The sequence below is a fragment of the Vombatus ursinus genome, unplaced genomic scaffold, assembly GCF_900497805.2.
Source record: "Vombatus ursinus unplaced genomic scaffold, bare-nosed wombat genome assembly UNPS02005659.1, whole genome shotgun sequence".
Lineage (NCBI taxonomy): Eukaryota > Metazoa > Chordata > Mammalia > Diprotodontia > Vombatidae > Vombatus > Vombatus ursinus.
The window spans coordinates 18,851,973-18,858,840 of NW_020945437.1; positions in this window are offsets into that span (position 1 = coordinate 18,851,973).

Genomic DNA, 6,868 nt, shown 5'->3' on the forward strand with positions numbered 1-6,868 from the left:
CTTGTTTTTATAACTTCTTGTGTCTGCTGCTAGAATTGTTGAGTCTGGGCTACTTGTCCCCTCCCACTAATAGGCCCCTAGCAACAAATGAAGAGCCCAGGTGCTTCCAGCCTCTCAAACTCATAAGGTTAACCCAGGCCTGAAAATGCCCATCTCGGAATCCATCTCTGGTTATCTATGCTTAGGGAAAGAAACACAAAGCAGAGGAGGCATCCAGGAAAGTGAGGACCAGGTCAGGCTCATCCAGGCAGCACATGTACCCAGTGCTGTGTGCAGGCAGCCACCATACGCAGAGAAAGGGTTTCCCTTCCTTCCCCTTCATGGACGGGGAGATTCTATGCCACATCTTCTGAAGGCAGGAAGGAAAGTGAGAGCATGACTAGGCCCACTGAAAGTGAGCCATCAGTAGTCAGTAAGGGGGTTGCTCTGTCATCCTGAAGCATCTCCCTGTGGCCTGTGGTCCCATAGGTCATAGAACCCATTTTTTGCCCCCTGTTTTGGGCAAGCCTTATGTCAGCAACCTCTTAGTTCAGGTTCAATTTCAGGATAAAATGAATTGCTCATAAATCATTGAACAGTTAACAAAAAGAGATTTACTTAACTCTAACCTAGCAAAAGTATGCAACAAAGATAGAGCGGTACCTAGCTTCTATGGAGGTACCCACAATAACTACCTCATAGGATTTTTGTGAGGTTCAAATAAGATAATAAAGTATGTGGCAAACTTTAAATAAAACATTATATAAATTTGGTAGTTGTCATCAGCAGCATTATCATAGAGGACTTCACCCATGATATGAAATCAATTAATGGTTGAATTAATAGAAAAATGAATGACTATATATATATATATATACACATACACATATATGTATACATATATATATACATATGTAAGTGATAGTGGTTATGTTTCTAATACTATTTTTAAAGAATATCCAGGTAGCCTAGTTAAACTGAATTCCCAGGTGCTCAGTTTTTGTCACTAATATTTACTCTGGCTATATAGAAACAGTAAAATCCTTAACAATTCTGAACTAACAACCTTCTACTAGGTTCCTACTAGATAGTGGCCATTCAACAGTGTGACAAAGTCAAAAGAGCACTGGGCTGGAGTTGAGAGACCCGGGTTTCAATTCTAGCTCTGATACTTTACTAGCTTCGATATCATCAATAGTGTACCATGACCTCAAGCCTCAGTATTTTTCTCTGTAAAATGGGGATCATAATACTCACTCCTTGCCTGATTAGGATTGTCATGAGGCGAGTGCTTTATAAACCACAAAGTACTAAATCAACTTAAGCTGTTATTATATAAAGTGTTTTAACTCTGAATCCCCCAGAATCTAGCACAGCGCACTACACGAAAATACCAAAATCTTAGATTTAGAAGGGACTTTGGAAACCAATCAGTAAACTAGCATTATTTTTTTCCTCAATATTATTTTTTTCCAATTACATGTAAAGATAGTTTTCAACATTCATTTTTGTAAAATTCTGAGTTCCAAATTTTTGTCCCTCCCTCTCCTCCCCCCTCCCCAAGACAGCAAGCAATCTGATATAGGTTATACATGTACAATCACGTCAAACGTATTTCCACATTAGTCATGTTGTGAAAGAAGAATCAGAACAAAAGGGAAAAACCACAAGAAAGAAAAAACAAAAAAAGTGAAAATACTATGCTTTGATCTACATTCAGACTCCATGGTTCTTTCTCTGGATGTGGTAAGTATTTTCCATCAGGAGTCTTTTGGAATTGTCTTGGACCATTGCATTGCTGAGAAGAGCTAAGTCTTTCACAGTTAATCTTCACACAGTATTGCTGTTACTGTGTACAATGTTCTCCTGGTTCTGCTCACTTCACTCAACATTTGTTCATATAAGTCTTTCCAGAGTTTTCTGAAATTCACCTGTTCATCATTTCTTATAGCACAATAGTATTCCATTACATTCATATACCACAACTTGTTCAGCCATCCCCTAATTGATGGGCATCCCCTCAATGTCCAATTTTTGGCCACCACAAAAAGAGCTACTATAAATATTTTTGTACATCTAGTATTGGTATTGCTGGATCAAAGGTTATGCAGTTTGGTTGCCCTTTTGGGCATAGTTCCAAACTGTAAACGAGCATTATTTAAACACCAATTATATGCCAGACATTATACTAAGAACTGGGGATACAGGGAAAGGCAAAAGACAGTTCCTATTCTCAAGGAGCTCACAGTCTAATGGGGAAGGCAACATGCAAACAACTATCCATAAACAATACATATGTAGATATGGATAATATCACATATACTTATTTACAGAGAGCTAGGTGGCAGGGTGGATAGAGTGCCAGGCCTGGAGTCAGGAAGACCTGATTCAAATCTGGCCTTAGACACACCTACTAGCTGTGTGACTCTGAGCAAGTCACTTACCCCTGTATGTCTCAGTTTCCTCATCTGTAAAATGGACTGGAGAAGGAAATGGCAAACCACTCCAGTGTCTTTGCCAAGAAAACCCCGAATGGTGTCATAGAGTCAGACACAAATGGAAAAAATGACTTAACAACAACAATTCATGGTCATTGTTTAATTCAGCAATGACCCATGTCCAGTGTTTTGGGGTATTAAAAGGGGTCTCCAGATTGCAGCATCTGATTGGAGTCTTTGAGCATAATGTGGCCATTGTTAAGTTTGAATAATTCATTGGGTATTTTAGTGGAGATATTTTTAAAATGTTTTATTATACCGTTAACATCTATCAGCAAACATAAATGTTCAACCAAATAGGAAAAAAGATTAAATTGTACACGAAACTGTTAATTTCTGTTACTCGGTATTTTTAAAATGTGAATATTACCTTTCACAGAGTAGTAACAAAACTGGTCTATTTGTTTCTGTGTCCCCTTTTATTTTCCTGTCAATAATACCCAGTAATACCAATATTTTCCAAGTAGTGGTCCTAGGGATTAAGTGAAGGGTTAAAGGGCATGAACAATTTTATTTTGTACCTCATATCGTATTTTTCTATGTTGCTTTTCATAGAGACTGTACTAATTCGCAACTTCACCTGCAGTGTTATATTGATCCTATTTTGCCCAATTACTTGAGTATCCAATTTTTACTATTTTCAACAATCAGTGACCAACTGATGGGCAGAATCAATCAGGCAGAATCTCAGAGCTGTTTTAAATACATATTACTATTACTGTCCTCCATTTTCAAAGACTGCTCTTTGTGTTACCAAAATGATTCATTAAAAGTTCACCACCTTTTTCCACATGGTACATACACACAAGGCTGGTTCACTGATTTGTGGCTGTAGCCATTAGAAGGGCCCAGCATTGTTTTCTAGTCTACCTCTCATCCTTGCAGCAGGCCTGAGTTTTGTTCAAAAAGAACAGTCCATTCAGATGGCATTGTGGTCAGGAATGAAGAAGAAGAGATTTTTCACTGAAGAGGGCAAAAGGGAAGCAGAGGGAGAGGAAGAAAAACCGTTTTAGCAAAGACTTAGCCCTGGAAGAGACCTTAGAAGCTATCAAATCCAACCTTCCCATTTTCCAGAGGAGGTAATTGAGGCCCTCACAGATGAAGTAATTTGCCCCAAATCACTTAAGTAGTAAATGGTAGAGCCAAGCTTTGAACCCACATCCTCTGCCTCCAAATCCAGCTTTTTTCCCCATTCCACAATTCTGGGAAAAGAGTTGGCTGGATTTGATAATCACTAAGGTTTCTTCTAGGTCTGAAATTCTGATTTGGTCAGCAGCATGGCATGTCATTTCTTGGGCCTTAATGCATCCTAAAAGCATTTCTTCTACTACCTCTATCACCCTGACATCTCCCCCCTCCCTTTATGGTTTTCCAAATTTAATTCTCCACGTGACATTTTTAACAATGTTGTTTGAATTAAAACCTTACCATATGAGGACCAACTGAAGAGAATATTTAGCTTATAGAAAAGAAATCTTGGGGGTTGTATTCAGGAATCAGAAAAGCTATCAAGTGAAAAAGGAATTAGCCTTATTCTGCTTTGCTCTAGAGGACAAAACTGGGACCAATCGATAGAAATCAAAGAAATATAGATTTTAGCTCATTATAGAGAAGAACTTCTAAGTAATAAGAACTCTCTAAAAATGGAATGGACTGCCTTAAGAGGCAGTGAGTGTCCTGTCCTTAGAGATGTTCTAGAACTTTCGGCTTGAACATTTGTCAGACTTGGTACCAGGACCACTGACCAGGAGAGTTGGACTAATTCAATCCATCAATCAACATTTATTAAGTACTTACTATGCGAAAGGCACTGTGCTCAGCACTGGAGATACAGAAAGAGGTGAAGGATAGTCTGCCCTTAAGGAGCTGACAATGTAATGGAGACAGGGCAAATAACTAACAAACAAACATGCACAAACAAGATACACACACACACACACACACACACACACACACACATATACACACACGATAAACAGGAAGTAATTAGCAAGGGGGAGGGAACAGGAATTAAGAGGGGTTAAGGAAGGCTTCTTGTAGAAGGGGACTTTAGTTGGGACTTAAAAGAAACGAGAGAGGTCAGTAGTCAAAGTAGAGGAGGAAGAACATTCCATACATGGGGGAGACCCAGAAAGAATGCCCAGAGATGGTCAGTGTCACTGAAAGAAGCCAATGTGGCAGGGAGTAAGGTATAAGAAGACTGGAAAGGTAGAAGGGGGCTAGTTTATAAATGGCTTTGAATGCCAAACAGAGCATTTTCTGTTTGCTCCTAGAGGCAATAGAGAGCCACTGGAATTTATAGAGTAGTGGGGGATGATGACATTGTTAAACCTACACTTTAGGAAAATCACTTTGGTAGCTGAATGGAGGATGGACTGAGTGAGCAGCGACTAGAGGCAGGCAGACCCCACCAGCAGGCTATTGCAGTAGTGTAATAATCCAATTGCAAGGTGATGAGGACCTACACCACGGTGGTGGCAGTGTCAGAGGAGAAAACGGGCTATATTTGAGAGATGTTGGAACAGTGAAATCAACAGGCTTTGGCAACATTGCAGATATAGGGGGTGAAAGAAAGTTAGGAGCCCAGGATGACTCCCTAGGTTGTGAGCCTGAGGGACTGGGAGGATGGTGTTGCCCTCTATAATTATGGGGAAGGTAAGAGGAGGGAAGGGTTTAGGGAGAAAGATAATGAATTCCATTTTGGAAGTGTTAAGTTTTAAACATCCAAATGAATCCAGTTGGACATAACTGAAAGGCAATTGGAAATGGGAGATTGGAGGTCAGTAGAGATTAGGATAGGTTAGATTTGAAAATCATGAGCATAGCGATAGTAATTAAATCCATGGGAATTGATAAATCACCAACTGGAGTAGTACAAAAGAAGAGAAGAGGGCCCAGGACAGTACCCTGTAGGACAGCTTTGGTATCTAATGGCCCTTATAAACCTGAGACTTGACTATTGGGGAATTTTCTCAAGCTTTTGGGAGAAGCATACCCATCAAGGGTTGATAACTGTGAGTCAAACATAAGGAGGGCTCACTGAAAACATGCTTTGGAATCTATTCTGATAACAGCAAATTCAGCTTCCTGGAGTATAGATTTGGCTTGTTTAACCTCTCACAGCCAATCAGCAGCTGTGAAATCAGTGGCAACTTAGCATAGGTAAGTAAAACATTTCTCTGTAAAGGGAAAGGTGGATAATGAGGGAAATCAGTCAAGGGAGAAAAGAGGAATATTTGGAATGCCAGCAACAGGATTTATACTTTTCAGTTCAAGGGCTGGAGACCACAGGAAGAGATCAAACACTTTTACTGTTATGAAAACAGACCTTTTAAACAAAACTGCAGGCTTTCCTATCAGAGGACAGCAAGTATTTGTTACTACAGTGGTTGAGACTGACCATACGGCTTTCCCGTGCCCTTGCTTGGGGGTTGGAGTTGGGGGCAATGTTTGGTCACCATGTGGTTGGGGTATTACTAAGATGACATCAAGGTGTCGTGAAACGATTGCGGTTCCTGTTTTTCCCTCCGCAAGTCTTTGTTCAGTACATTTTTGCTGTACCTATTAGTTAAAATATTTTGTTTGTAGGCAGCAGCCAAGTATGCTTTTGCATCTTTTTTTTTTTTGGCAAGGTCTTTTGACTAGCAAACTTACCTTTCAAATCATTTTTTAAATGTTGAAATTACTAGTTTTGGCTCACATCAGAATCCTGTTACCCCTCTTACCCTTTTAGAAGGGTATCCCCTCTTTAGCATTTAGAAGTAGATTTTAAAATGTTCATTACACTTTTTAAAAAATTGCTAACCTTATGCTCAAGAGTCCTTGTTCGGGAATTCAAACAATCGTCAAATTAGGAACCCGCGGGAGTGAGTTTGTTTTCACCCATGGGGACACTAGAACCCAGAGCCCAGAGGCTTCTCAGAGGAGCAGAATGAGGTCTCCACTGCTGATGGGGATGCCGGGGACCGCACAGCCTCCTGGCTTGTTTCATGCGGAGCAGAGTCAGAGCCACGTGGCCCGAGACCTGTAAAGACCTGGCTGATCTCGAACATCTGCCTTCCTGATCACGGATAGCCTTCAGTGCCCAGGAAGCCCAAGGTCGTGGCTCATTGACAGTGGGGGTCACACGTTTCTAATGACCGCAGAAAGGCTGCTGGAGGGGCAGGAGTGGGTCACCCTCTCCTTTCCAATGGTCCTCGGCTCATTACACAGCTGGGGAAACTGAGGCTCGGACAGGCGAGAGGAAGTGACTGGCCTAAGGCCACACGGCGAGTCCTTGGAAGAGCTGGGATTGGAAACCACGTGTCCCGCCCCCAAGACCAGAATCGGCTGGGGGAGCGGGCTCGGGGGTAAAGGAGAGCGCTCGCCGGTCTTCCAAGACTACCGAGCAC